Here is a 14750-nt window from a genome sequence, read left to right as displayed (position 1 = left end):
TCATACGCACGCGCTGTAAAATTACTTCCGGTCAGCATGACAGATATTTACTTTTTTCGAAGTCATTGCCAATTTGTGGATAGATTGATTGATTGATAGCTTTTCTTTAGACCCGGCGTCAAGGATAACCTACAAAAATGCAAGCACTTATTTCCAGTAGGGTCCTCACCTCAGCAGACACTAGAGACAGCTTTGAGATACAAGGAAATCCGGGAACCAGTCCCTAGCTCTTATTGAATAGATTCCTTGGTTCTTTTACGTGCCCAGTGTATAGCACTGATACATGCGAGGATTACCTGGGTTTCGTACCAGTAAACCTCTAGTTAGGTGGGAAACACTGAAAGTGTTTCTGAAAAATCCCAAGGGTGTTACCCAGGATCGAACCCGGAACCTCAGGAGTGACAGTCAGTGGTCTAACCAACTGAGCTATCGCGCCACCTATAGTGTGCAATGGCACGTGCATGGACATTTGAGGTAGACGCAACTTGAAATATTATATCCTGTTAAAATTGCGATGTAATATCGAAAAGATAAGATACAATTCGGAACAAATACCTCAAAATACAAATGTATTAAAGATGTAACAATCTTGATCTCATTTACAAATCCAAGCAGAGTTGTCGTTCGTCCTTCACGACAAGTATCTTGTCAAAACGAAAAAAATGTTTTTTACGCATATAGAAGCTAATTTTTAAGGAATTAAACCATACATACAAAACATTAATAGATTTTACTTTGTCATAATCGATGGTTAAAACAATGAATGTAATGGTCATTTTTGGAACTATTTCCATGGCTTAATATCATTTCGCAGATGTAGACAGAACGGAAACATTAAAAGTTCGGTTATACTAACAATCCCATTATGACCCATGACATTTTGTTTGGACTGGTCAAACAATAAACAAAACGATTTAATTTCCGGAACTTTTAACCGGTGTCAATTTTGCTACTTTGGATGCTATGTTCTTGCGACTTAAAGCACATGAGTCGGGGCAACAACAAGTCGATGTGGAAGAGATTCCTGAAGATAGCACTTACACCCCACCATACTGAATTTACAATGGAACACCTGCACGCGTATACGGTAAAAAACGAATGATTATATTAATTATAGTGGCAGTTCTAAGCAAAGTTTGATGACTACCTCCTGAAACTCGCAATTAATTGTTGGTATGTAAATGTTTATTATATTATTATGTTTAGTAGTTTTAGAGCAAACATGGCGTAGGACATGCCATTTTTACATCTAAAATGTATCAAAAATATAGACCATTTATTTACCATGTAAGAAGGTCCTATCCAAATATTTACATTCAACTCTGGCACATATTCTGTTCAACATATAGAGATTAGTGCTCCCTCGATACCGTATTTGTTCTAAACCAAATCCAACATTGTAATAACGAACTACTAAGGCCCTTTTTAAGTTGAAACAGAAACGGGAACGATTCGGAATAAAAGAATCATCATATACTTGTTTTCCAAATTAACTCCGACATTTAATAGTTGGCATGATTTCTGATTAGCGAATGGAAAATTGTTCCAAAATGCGTAGGTCTATATAAAGTTTGCAGGTCGACTTACTGCATGGTCACTATTATGATACGAGGTCCAAAGAAATGTGCTCTTTTTCTTATATGATACCACACGTTACTACAAAATGGTAAGAGTTCTATGGACAGAAATTATATTGCTTAAAGGACATTTTAAAAAAGCTTCAGTCATTTTGTCCCAGGATTTAAATAGTAAAATCCCCGCAGCTGTTATACACCACTAAATCAAGTGGTCCGATACAAAGATAATAGTGTCCGGTCCGCTCAGGAAGTCACTGACGTCCGACTTGATACTTAAAAAACTTACATAATGTATAGACAGGGCACATTGGGGTAAGGTATAATATGTCCGGTCCGCCCAGGAAGTTACTGACGGCCGATTTGAACTGAGCGCATTGATGTAAGGTCTAATATATCTTATTAGAATGTATACATTGAATCTTCAATCAAGGAAACTGCATCAATTAGTTACTCATTGCTTTTTCTGTTTGTCTTGACAATGCCTCTAATGAAAAAGGCATGTTACTCCACCCTAGCCCGATAGGCACAGAATAAACATTGTGTTTCGCCATCTATTCCGAGATTTCTCTATCTCCATTTTATCTGTTTGTTTAACAGATGTACATCGTGTTATCATAGAATTTTTCAGGTTAATTTCAAAATCCTGTATAAGTGCCATGAGCAAAAACCTCCAAGAAATTTCTCGAATATCTGAGATTTACATTTTCTGGTGTAGGGTTACATAAACCACTTAGGCTGATGTAAAGTGTATTACTCCGTGAAAGTAGATCCACACTTACGGTAATTTATTACTGCTGCGTTTATGATGTAGTCAATTACTCGCAGTCAATCAAACGCTTGTTAAGATTCTATTAAACTGTGTTATATATCGAAATAACCGTGATATCTACCAGATAAAAGTTATAGAGTATGAAAACGATTTCCGAAAGATTAAGAACATTTATTTGATAAAAATTTGTAAATTGTTTCTAGTCCGAGTTTTTTTTGTTTTGTTTTTTTGCATGCCCATAAAATGAAACCCAACACAGAGGTCTTGTTACTACAAGAGTAATCACGAGGCACTGTAGCAAACATGGTCAGGAGAGAAAGAAATGCATTTTGAATAATGGAAAAGTATACATAACAATAATTTAAGCATTCTGGTACCGATATTCGCATCCGGGCGGTCCCTTAAGTATTATGCCTGTTATTTAATGGTTTTTGATGGATATAGCAGCTTCCGGATCAATCAAAAGGTTGTTTACGAGACGCCGGTTCAAGCCGGATTCACCGAGATATTAAATCAGTACTTTAAAATTGGAACACATTGAATCGAACTCACGACCTATAAGTTTGCAGGTTTCATATGAGCTACGACTGAATCGTGCAAAAAATTCTAAATCTTAAAGAATTTGTACATTTGAAAAGACAGAGATAAAATGATAAAATCACACACAAAAAACTGGGCAGGAAACATCTATATCCGAAAAACTAATGTATCAAATATTTGCCAATTTGACACCTCATTATTTATACGCTTTATTAATGCGTTATTTCAGAGGATGTGTTATTTATTTATTTATATACGCTGTGTATTTGTACAGAAAATGTCAAGATTTTTTTCAGTGTGCATTTTTCAATGATTCCCAGCGCCTTATATCTGCCACTGACTGCTTTGGCATATTTATTCAACAAAACAGTACTTCCAGCTTGTGAGATATTCCATTCACATCCTAGCATCTATCACTGGGCTTATCAGTTACCCAGTCAGACAGCCGGCGTCAAATTAGCCTCCAAACACATTTATCAACATTTAAGAATACTTATTATTTATTGTACTTACACAAAAAATAAATTAGACCGTTTTTCTAAGAACATTTTTTGAAAAAGACTCCGATGTGATGATAATCGAAACTATGGTGTTCTATTTGGACCACCCGTATAGACATCACAAGAAACTCACTGTTCTGTTTGGTTTTACATGAATGAATGAATGAATGAATGAATGAATGAATAATTGAATAATTGAATGAATGAATGTATAATTGAATGAATGAATGAATGAATGAATGTATAATTGAATGAATGAATGAATGAATGAATGAATGAATGAATGAATGAATGAATGAATGAATGAATGAATGAATGAATGAATGAATGAATGAATGAATGAAATGAAGTGAAATGAAATGAAATGAAATGTAGTGAAGTGAAATGAAATGAAATGAAATGAAATGAAATAAATAATACCAAACAATAAAAAAAAAACATTCATATTTTTGATACATGAAATACATTTGCAAAAGTTTTCTTACAAGTGAAAAATAAAGACACAAAGGTAAGAATTGATACAATGTGTAACGTTAATTTTCATTTGTCATTGCACGTTTGTAACGTCACTTTTTATTGGATAATCGCTACGTTCATATATATGCCTGCTGTATTTCAAAAAGAAAATTGTATTTACTCTCTTATACTCTCGTAAATAATTTTACAGGTTATATCGCTTATTAATTGCTGTTTGTTTATATTCTACCATATAATCCGTCAGATTAGCTGATAATATACACGGCAGCTGCAAATATATGGGTTTATTTTAATTCCAATAAAAGCAAACTATCATGCAAAATTAAAAAATTCAATATTTAGACCTTTGACAATTGATATTGCTGCTTATTAACTTTTTGTTTTCATGTCATATAAGCTAAATTTTGGTTTCTTCTGGGTTATATTATAACATGTCTAAATATATTTTTTAGTTACAAAGATTTTTGAAGATTATATGGTCCGATATAAGGCCATATAACATGTCAGAAATATGTATAACGAATTTATAATAATGCAAGCATCTTTTTGACAAAAAAGGAAAATTCCTTCATAAATTGACAGCAGTCGTGTATATAAATCTATATTAACGCCACGATTATCCAATGAAAAGCGACGTTACAAACGTGCGGTATTAGTAAATGATATAATACACCGTTGTCGAGTTTTATCAATTTTACAATATCTTTTATGAAAAGTGTTAAAATTTTATTATGAAGACCACGCTCCATGGAAATAAAACTGTTTTTTTATTTAACATTTCACATGTTTTGCCGAGGTATTAAGACCTCCGACACGGCTAGGTGAGAATTATAGATGAAATATATTATTGCGCTGACAGTAACAACCTAATTACCGTCAGCGAGGGAAATTCGAGAACTTGTCTTGATTTATGTTTCAATTTTCGGCTACTGTATGCCAAATAGTGCGCTGTTTATATTATAAAGAGATAAATAAAAAAAAGAGCAGTTTCTACTTGAACCGCGAAAAAACTATGCACTGTAAAGGTTTTTGAAATAATAAATATATGTAAAGTAAAGAAGTTTTGTATAATTAAGAGGTGATAAATAAGCTAGAAGTCTTAAATAAGTGAGGATTTATTCTCATACCATTCAATTTGTACACAAACTTTGCCTCAATTTGTATGTAAGACTTGGCCTATTCTGTAATACTTGATCTGCCATGCCATTATATTTATATTCTATATTTTTCTATATCACTCAAATTGTATACTAGATGTGGCTTGTTGTACCACTAACTTTTCCCCCATTAAATGTGTAAACTAGATTTGCCCTGTTGAGCGACTGATTTTGCTAAGTTATATCACTTAATTTGTACTGTTATTCCAATAAATTTATAATTAAAACTTGCCCTGTTTTACCACTAAATTTGATTTCTAGACTTGCCCGGCTTTACCTTTAAATTTGTATACTAGACCTGGCAATGCATTGTACTAGATGTTCCTTTTTACACCACTTAATTTATACCCTAGACTTGCCCTGTTATATCACTAAATTTTGTATCCTAGACCTTACATGTTACAGCACTAGAATTTTAAACTAGACCTGCTCTATACCACTGAATTTGTACATTAGACTTGACCTGCTGAAACCACTTAATTTGTAAAATGGAATTGACCAGCAATATCAGGTAAATACCTTTAGAAACCTACGTTTTGAGAGTTTCAATCAAAAGAAACACACACGTACATTTTAACATGAACACGTTTCTATTCATACTAACCTGTGCAGTATAAAAGGGATAATTTTTATTTGTGACATTAAAAGGGATATTTGATTTTCATTTGTGACATTTAACGGTATCCTTTACAGTAAGCCGGTTTACCAGATGACCACACGAATACTGTAATCATGCATCCCCTGTTTCGAAATTGTTTGCAGTTAATATTTTCAAGTACTTTAAGAATCAGTCCGGTAGAGCGTTGGACTGTGAATATGGCGACCCGAGTTTGATTCCTGGACGGCTCAGGTCACCTCCGTTGTGATTATAAAATTCTTTCAAAGTTAATTCGCTCTGTACCTTCGCTCCGGCAAGTACAGAAGTTATCAGTTCAGGTAACTTGTACTGGAAAAACCGCTTGACAGCCTGCCAAGGAGCGATGCTGACCTCTGCTCTGGTGATTTCAAAGTGGCTTACCTCCGTGATCCGGAGGATAAACTACCACTACCACCACCACCACCACCACCATCTATACTTTGAACTTGTTACGCGCACTTAAAAAGAAAGGGCCTTGAATTCTTTGAAACCGGTGTGAAACAAAACTTCAATGTTGTTTCTATCATAATCATTATAAACTAAATAATACAATAAATCTCCGTTTGCAATACGAGCATTTTTTTTTTTCTTTCATATTTTTTGTTTTTCTTACAAACCAGACATTTGCATAACAAAGAAAGATATTCAAATGAAATATTGCGTAACGTCTACCACGCATGAAGGCATTCCTGCGCATGGTGGTAAAGATTTTACAAACAGAGTGCATGGTACTCCAATAACCCGTTCAACTAATCTAGAAACACGTGCACCGGCGGGGCACGTGGTTAGATAGAAAGCTTGTATTTTTGCGTTGATTGTGGTAAAGAAGTGATAAAGATGCATGATTTGGTGCAAAGATTATAACCAGTATGCTCCCCAGTTCCTTTGTTTATGATATACAGCATTAATTATCGTCGAAAACTAACAACAGAGACATTCAAGGGTATACGCGATATTGCGTTTTCAAATTACAAAAACAACAGCATTTTTTCTGTTTAGAGACCTTGAATAAAGTCACTTTTAGCAAAACATTCTTCTTTTTCCAACAAATATGTCAAACTTCAATCTTTATTTAACAAAAATAATAATCATATTATCAAACTTTACACGATACTCAACAAATATATCAAAAACTTTACACTATACTCCACAAATATATCAAAATCTTACATTATTCTCAACAAATACATCAAAACCTTCCATTACATTCAAAAAAATATCAAAGCTTTTCACTATATTCAAAAATTTATCAAAACTTTACACTATTTAAAACTATATCACAACCTCAATACTTTACTCAACAAATACATCAAAACCTTACGCTATACTAAAAAAATAAATCAAATCAACAAACATGATGAGAAAAAAACGATTATTGTCATTTCGAATAGCATAAAATAGGCAAAGAGTTCAATTAAAGGGACACAACCCTTCACTGTGTCCAAACTAAACAATATAAGCAGAGTTACCCTACATTCCGTGTCATTTTCTATATAAAAAACTGACATTTTGAATTAGTTTAACTCTGACAGTAGAAAGCGAAAACCATCTGAGATATCAAATGACATTTTTGCATAAAAAGTAATTGAAATATTTCGGTATTACACAATATCTTAACCTTCCCACAAACCATTGTTCGTTTTTTTTTACAATTCACTGAAAACCCCGGCATGATGTTACAGTTTTTGACAGAATTTGATCTATTAATTTACCGCTGATTACAGGAATAAAATAGTGGAAAGTGATCATATTTTACTATCAAAAAATCATTAAGAACACGTTTTGGGTGAAATTATTTGTGTCAAACTACCATCATAACGAAAAGAAACATCCATGGGTTGATTGTATGTTAAAAGAGCTACATGGTCATGTATTGAAATCGGTAGGGCGATGGACTTTTTTTTGCAGCATGCCTCCAGATTTTTGCTAATTTTCATGATTCATTTTAATGTACAGAAATGTAAAGGTAAAATATTGTAAAATGAACAAAGGAAATAATTTACACATTGCAAACACTTGCAACCCATGTAAATTACCAAAAAGTGGTCGAAATATGCAAAAAATAGCCCTTACTGCTTTAGGCATGCAGTTGAAATATGGTGATAAATTCTGTAAAACCAATCCTTAAAACAACATAACATGCAAGTAAATTATTACACAAATCTTAAAAAATATTTTTTCTTTACTTAAAATTTTACATTTTTCTCAAATTTGATTTTTTAAAAAAGAAATTGGCTCATCTGGAGGCAGCAGCTTTAAAACTCGGTGCATTATGTTGGCACCATAATAAAATCAGTGATTTTCTGAAAGCAAGCAGAATCTTTTGTTCCGCTGCTATGCTTATTATTTCACTAAGTTTTAGAAAAAAACAGAAAAGGATGAAGAATTGAAAGTCAAGAAAGTAAAATAACAAGTATTCAAACAGTATTCTATTTATTCAATACCCACTGAATACAAATTACCAAGATCATAAACCTTAAAGGCACATTTTACCTCAGAAGCGAATTAATTTTTCCTTCTCTATAGAAATGGAAACCATGAGGTTTAAAACATTTAAAAACTAGTTTTAAAGCATGTTAAATGCTTATCACCTGAAAAAATTGGGCTAAATGTAAAATTATTTGTCATAAAAGTAGCAAAATGCAAACAATGTAGTATTTTAGAATTCCACACCAAATAATAAATTACTTTAACACTTCAACTGGACTAATTGCCAAACAACACCAAAAAGATGGTTAAGGTATTTGACCAAAAAGTATCTTTTTAGAAACTATAACGGGTCACCACAATATACAGCTTTTGAGATATGAAGAACAGCATTTCTAAGGCATAATGGACATTTAAATACAAAATGTTTATTTCCTTAATGAAAGCATACATTGTTATGCACGTGACGTGAACTAAAACAAATTCTATTACTATTAAAACTTCGGTTTATGATGAGACATCTAAATTTTGACAATTTCTTAATCCATTAATTTATATAAATCCTCATACATCAAATTCATGTTCAATTCTATTAAACTTTTGATTACGCATATGGCATAAAAATGTCATTATATTTTTATTGATTGAATTGACATATATTTATGTTATGAATTTGATTTTGTCTTTATTATAATAAACATATATACTATGTAAATATACACACATCATATGAAATACATCTTTTTCCGACTAAATCCAGGGTTCAATTCAAGGACTTGAAAAAATAACAACCCGCTTGATTTAAACTGAAGAATATGCATGTTTAGGAAAATACTGTTAAGACTTAAACAATAAATACATTTATACGGTTTTTTTTCTGTACATGAAATATACCAAAATCTCGCACTTTAAACATGAAACTTTGTGAGGTCTTTATAGGTAAAGAAATTGAAGTTCATATCTACATTAATGTACGGTACAATTAATGTAAATAATTAGTGTAATTTTCCTAAAGAATCCCTGCGTGACAGGCAAAATACAAATCTTATCAGGATCTTATTTGACAGTTAGTCAGCAAGGAAAATCTGAATCAAATAAAAAAAATAATTCAATATTTTCTTTTACTCTTTTTTCTTATATTATTACCATTACAATACTACTTAAATATCTACAATATAGGTAAAGAAAAAAAGCACCTCAAACGTTCGACATAGAGTTGTCAACTTTTCAAAAAGACCGTTTTACCCTGCTTTGACATTACATGACAGCTAGGGCCCCTGACTGTCAATTGTAGAGATAAAGTTTGACACTTTACAAAAATTGGCCTTTCTTTTGTAATGAGCGCAAAATGGTCTTTTTGTGCAGCCGGTGTATAACTGCTGTGTTCTATAGACTGGCATGCCCCTTTGTAGTCAAATACTGTCGTATTGAGTATTCATTTACTTCAACATATCGTGCTGATTTGACTTTGACGAAAATTGAACAGTTTTAATTGCCTGGTTTTTTGAAATAAATATACCTGATTTTTAATGTCAATGTCTTTTGACTGTAAAATATTAAATAGTTAATATTTTTTTTTTACTATTTTCCATGTTAAACACTGCATTTTTATCAGGCAGATTTTTATGGTGCGATAAACCTTAAAAAAACTTCCTTAAAAAATGGTAAAAATGATTTTTTTGAAATAATTGAATTGTTCTGTATTTCTGTTTCATTAATACTTTTTTAAATCCATCATCAATGATGGCAAAATGAAAAGAATTCTGCACATAGTCATATACTAAGATTTTTTTTCTGAATCTGCTGGGTTGTTATTATTATTATTATAATTATTATTATTATTATTATTATTATTATTATTATTATTATTATTATTATTATTATTATTATTATTATTATTATTATTATTATTATTATTATCTCAAAGGCAACATTACAGCATAGCCATAGACTAAGATGATTTTCTGCATCTGCTGGTTATGTTTTTTATTGCTACAACTATTCGCGCGCTTTTTTTCCAATTTAGTGTCTTCATACCTTGATAGTTTGCACTGATGACCAATACCTGCAGCCGATCGTGTAAAATCGATATGTTAATCTGACAAACAACCAACTTAAACCCCACCTGAACTTAATTCTGACAGATTGACCATAGATTTCTAAAAAAAATCATCATGTTTTTTTTATCCCATATGCAGACGACATTGTTTATGTCCGTTGACAGACAATAAAAATCAAGTGCAAAGTTGAGGCGGTATGAGATGCAGAAGATAGTTTTCCTGGATACGATTTTTTTAAAGAAAATCAAGACTCTTATAAATAGCCCATGCTTATACAAAAATATATTAAAATTTCAAGAAGACTGTATGTTTATTAGTTATTTGCTTTATGAAGAGATGTGTATACATATACTTTATGTGTTGAATATAAAACTTTTATTAACATATCAAAAACAAGAAAATCGAGTTCAATAAACTCAGTAATAAACCTACACGAATATTATATTATATTTATCACATACCCAAAATAAAGACTGTTTAAAGTGAAAAAGAATCATTTTCATTAACGCCCCATAGTGTAACGCTAATATTAAGCGCGTTTTTACGCTTTGCTTGTATAACGTAAATGACGTCACGTTAAAATATAAAAAGCACGGCTGTGCAATACCATTTTACATGTACTAATAAGTAACTAAGAAGTTGCAATTAAAGAAACGTTTTCGTTTTCTACGAAATGAAAGCAGTATATGGCACCCCGAATTTTACGTTGACGTTACACTCAAAGTCAAAATTTATTTCAAATATTACTTTATTGTATATAGCTGTAATGTATAAAAATGCAATGAAATTGAGGCAATTTAACCAGATTGTACGTATTGAACGCCATTATTGGCGCTTTCAAAAATACACCGGAAATAAAAATGTATAGGTCACGTGAACTTGAAAAAAATATGGTTGAATAACGTCATAGAAACAAAAAAATATGCAAAAAAACTGCGATGAACTATCCTTTAATCTTAAATAATGATGCACTTAACTAATTCAATGATGCCGATTTTGTTTTTGTGGGAAACAATCGTCGATGCGCATGCGTGCAAGAAGCGCCAGGATGTTGGCAGTAAATAAAACACCTCATTATGTCTTGCACCGATGAAACATATCTTTTGTTGAAACGGAAGAAACGTTGCTACATGTGTAACTCGAAACACCTTGAGAATGCTATTTTCCTTCTATTTTGTTATCAAATTGTAACTTTTGAGTTAAAATTTCGCGTCGCTGTTTAGCAATGAAAGAGGATACGCGTCAAAGTTGAGTAATACCTGTATATACGATTGTTAACAATGATTTGCACAAATTTTGTACAAATGAGCGTATTGTAAAATTCACTTGTTTTAATTAATGAAAAGAAAGAAAAGGTTCACTGTAAACACTCGTATATAACATATTTGTTTTTAATTAGAATCACATTGAGAAATGTATTGTAAGAAAGTCCTATGATAAACTTCAAAACTATAACAAGATGCTTTGCTATGCTAATGCTTATGCTTAAGCTAATGCTATGTTACGCTACTGTTTCCCCATTTTTGAGACTATGGGGTCCGAAATAGAAGTATTTGAAAGGGGGCATACCTTCATTGATCTTAGAATATATACATGTACGTTAAAGAATGTCCCAGGAACTTCTTATTACTCGGTGAGATCTCATTGAGACGAAAGGAGATCAGAAATATGTACATCCATTCAGACAAAAACTCATAATTATTTTCAAATTGTTGGCTTAATACTGATGCAATTCCGATTTTCATTATTTTTTTAAATACTTGACGTTAGTAACGTCGGTTTTCATTGGCCAATCGTGACGTTTTACATTATCCTTATAATATAAGAGTTTATAACCTCGATTTCCATTGGCCAGTCGTGGCGTTTACATTATCTTTATATTTTTCATTGGTTATAAAATCAATCTGCAAGGTTGAGGCTATATAAAGAATCACTTGTGGAATTGACAATTTATATGTGCTTTATATCTAAATACAGTCGACTCTCGTTATCTCGAAGTCATTGGGACCGTCCAAAAAATATCGAGATAACGAAATGTCGAGATAAACATATTAGGGTTAGAATAAAGCGAAACTAATTTTTACAAAAGACATGTGCATACCTTATGTCAAATAAACTATAATATCCCTATGTCTTGTTTTCATAGCACTAGTCAATATTTGACAAAGTAACATTAGCGGATGTTTACCAGCGGAAAAACGGGTGTCTGTGATAAAAAGACATAGTGAGGTTTACTCAGTAATACACCAATATAGTGAATCGGATATCGGATATGGTTGATTCGGATATCCTCCCGGGTTATTTATCGGGTCTTTTTCGAGATTGTTCGACCGCTGATTGATTTGGTGGTGATGTTGTGAAACAATATTGCAACGATAGCGTTTCTATACTTTTACTTTTTCATTTACATTTAAAGTCATAATGAATTGATACAGTGTTCGAATATTTAAAAAGAATGTAAAATTCACTCATTTTGGACACAAGTCAATCAACACGCTATATAGATTAACTTTTATAAACAAAGCTACACTTGTTACAAACATAATCGGCATTATGCCACGCGCTGTTAATTGAGCAATTATCGTCTAGATTGTGTTATTCACACGTCTGACGGGAACAGACAAAAAAAACTATTAGTCGAGATAAACAAAGGATGATAGTGTGAAAATAACTGTTGGGGCTGAAATTTTACATCGAGATACTGAAAATATCGAAATAGAAATATCGAGATAAACAAATATTTCCAATATAGATAAATAGGGAAGAAAATCGGGACTTTCAAAATTTCATCGAGATAACGAAATATCGAGAAAAGCGATGTCGAGATAACGATAGTTGACTGTACGTATTTTTGAATGAATTCAATTTGCTTACCTCATATTCGTTAAAACCATTGCAATCTGTACGTGGACCCCTTTATACATCTGAAAGAAAAATAGACAAATAGAAATTTCATGTTTCCAGTAGAAAAAAAATATCTCGTTTCCGGTGAACAATATATAGCTCACAGACAAATCTCAGTGAATATATTTTCTTAGAAAAAGATATCGATGTTGGCATCAAAACTATTTGTCCTTAAATATGCTATAATTTCAAAGAAATATGTGAAAAAGAAAAGAGTAAATTTTCCTGTAAGTCAAAGAAAATCAAGGAACATATGTGCCTAGCTACAATGGTGGAAGCGTTCCATGACAAAAGTGGGGGGAAAAGTATATTAATAAAACGTATCAAAAGTAAATAAAAAACATTTATTCACAATCATATAGAAACGTAATATCTGAAAATGTGTTAGGTAGATCATTATTCTGTTTCTGTAATTTAATTTTGCATAATAACTATATTCCCGGTCTCTGCCGACATACTAGTATATATGTTTTCATTTAAAAGCATTTGAATAAGTTAGTGGTATCTAGAGTGCAGCAGTTTATTCGACTGTACAAAATGAAATAAAAAGTATTTGAACAATATAGTTAGGTACGGAAGCTGATTGGTGCTATGCAGTGTCCTGCTGCGATGCTTGATATAAACCAGCTACCGTAAAGTTTCGTTTACTGTATCTACAGAATGATGCAGGTGCGTCAATAACGCACGTGCGTAGAGCTGATTGAACAATTGAAGATCTTGACCTCCAAGCAGATTCGTGTAAATTCAATATAAGTCCACGCACGACTCTAAAAATTAAAGTTCTCTTTACGGACAAAGTTATTAATTTAAGTAAAATCTATACATACTAAAGTATTTTATTTGAAAACTTTCCAAAACATATCGTCGCGACATGGCATATACGGTTATCTTAATTAACGTAACGTGTTGTAAACGTCACGTCATAGGCAAAAAATAAAATCAACTTTGAAAACGGACAAAAAAGACAATGCGATAAAAATGACACTTTTATTCATATGTTGTCAAACATAAGTAAAAATTCGAGAAATGTTGCCATATCTAACGTGTATCATTTCAAATAAGAGAAGTGTATTTTCTTATTAGACACAATTTATGACACCTTCAATATGACACTTAGATAATTTAATACCTGTCACACTGGTAAAAACTACATCGCTTTATTATTTATGGCACAGTATCCGAAAACGTACCTGACCGTTTTCTCTAACAGTCTCTAAAATTTCAGTTATTAATCATTCCAAATGAAATATTTACAATAAAATAAATTCAAAACATTTCGTTTGTTAAAAGCACCGATTTAAACAAAGAGGTATTAGATTAAAGAATAAAGTACTCGTGATCGTATAGACTAGAATCCTTTGGTCACGTGGACGACAAGTGTAAAACTCTTTCCCTAAATGCAATGAGTTCGATTCTCGAAATAGGTAAACTCCGTCCTGAAGTTATAGGACGGGTGGTACGGATGAGTGGGGTTTGAGATTGGGATTACTTAGATAAAGTCGATAATAGCCGCTGTTGGAGTTAATTTCTTCTTTTAAATTCTGCTAAAACTTATTTGTCACACAAACCGAATTATAGTCTGAAAGTCATGCATTCGTGTGCTTGTTAAACACAAATACATGTATCTAAACATCACGTACTGAGTATTTCAGAACATTTTTAATTATCCAATTTTCATTCTACTGGGATTTTGTTTTAATGT

The 14750-nt window shown here is 32.0% G+C and overlaps 1 protein-coding gene across 4 annotated transcripts in view; it reads right to left on the bottom strand.

Annotated features, from left to right (window-relative positions):
- The window catches only part of LOC132738611 (frizzled-5-like), a 55033-nt gene that overhangs the window by 24154 nt on the left and 16129 nt on the right, over positions 1–14750 (bottom strand). For all 4 annotated transcript variants that reach the window (XM_060726158.1, XM_060726161.1, XM_060726162.1 and 1 more), the window contains exon 2: positions 13019–13068. The gene's annotated coding sequence lies outside the window, so the exon portion shown is untranslated. The remainder of the gene's footprint in view (positions 1–13018; positions 13069–14750) is intronic.

The sequence above is a fragment of the Ruditapes philippinarum genome, unplaced genomic scaffold (assembly GCF_026571515.1).
Source record: "Ruditapes philippinarum isolate M1 unplaced genomic scaffold, ASM2657151v2 ctg188_1_1_1_1, whole genome shotgun sequence".
Taxonomy (NCBI): Eukaryota; Metazoa; Mollusca; class Bivalvia; order Venerida; family Veneridae; genus Ruditapes; species Ruditapes philippinarum.
Note: the sequence above shows the minus strand (reverse complement) of the source record. Positions and strands in the feature narration are given on the sequence as shown.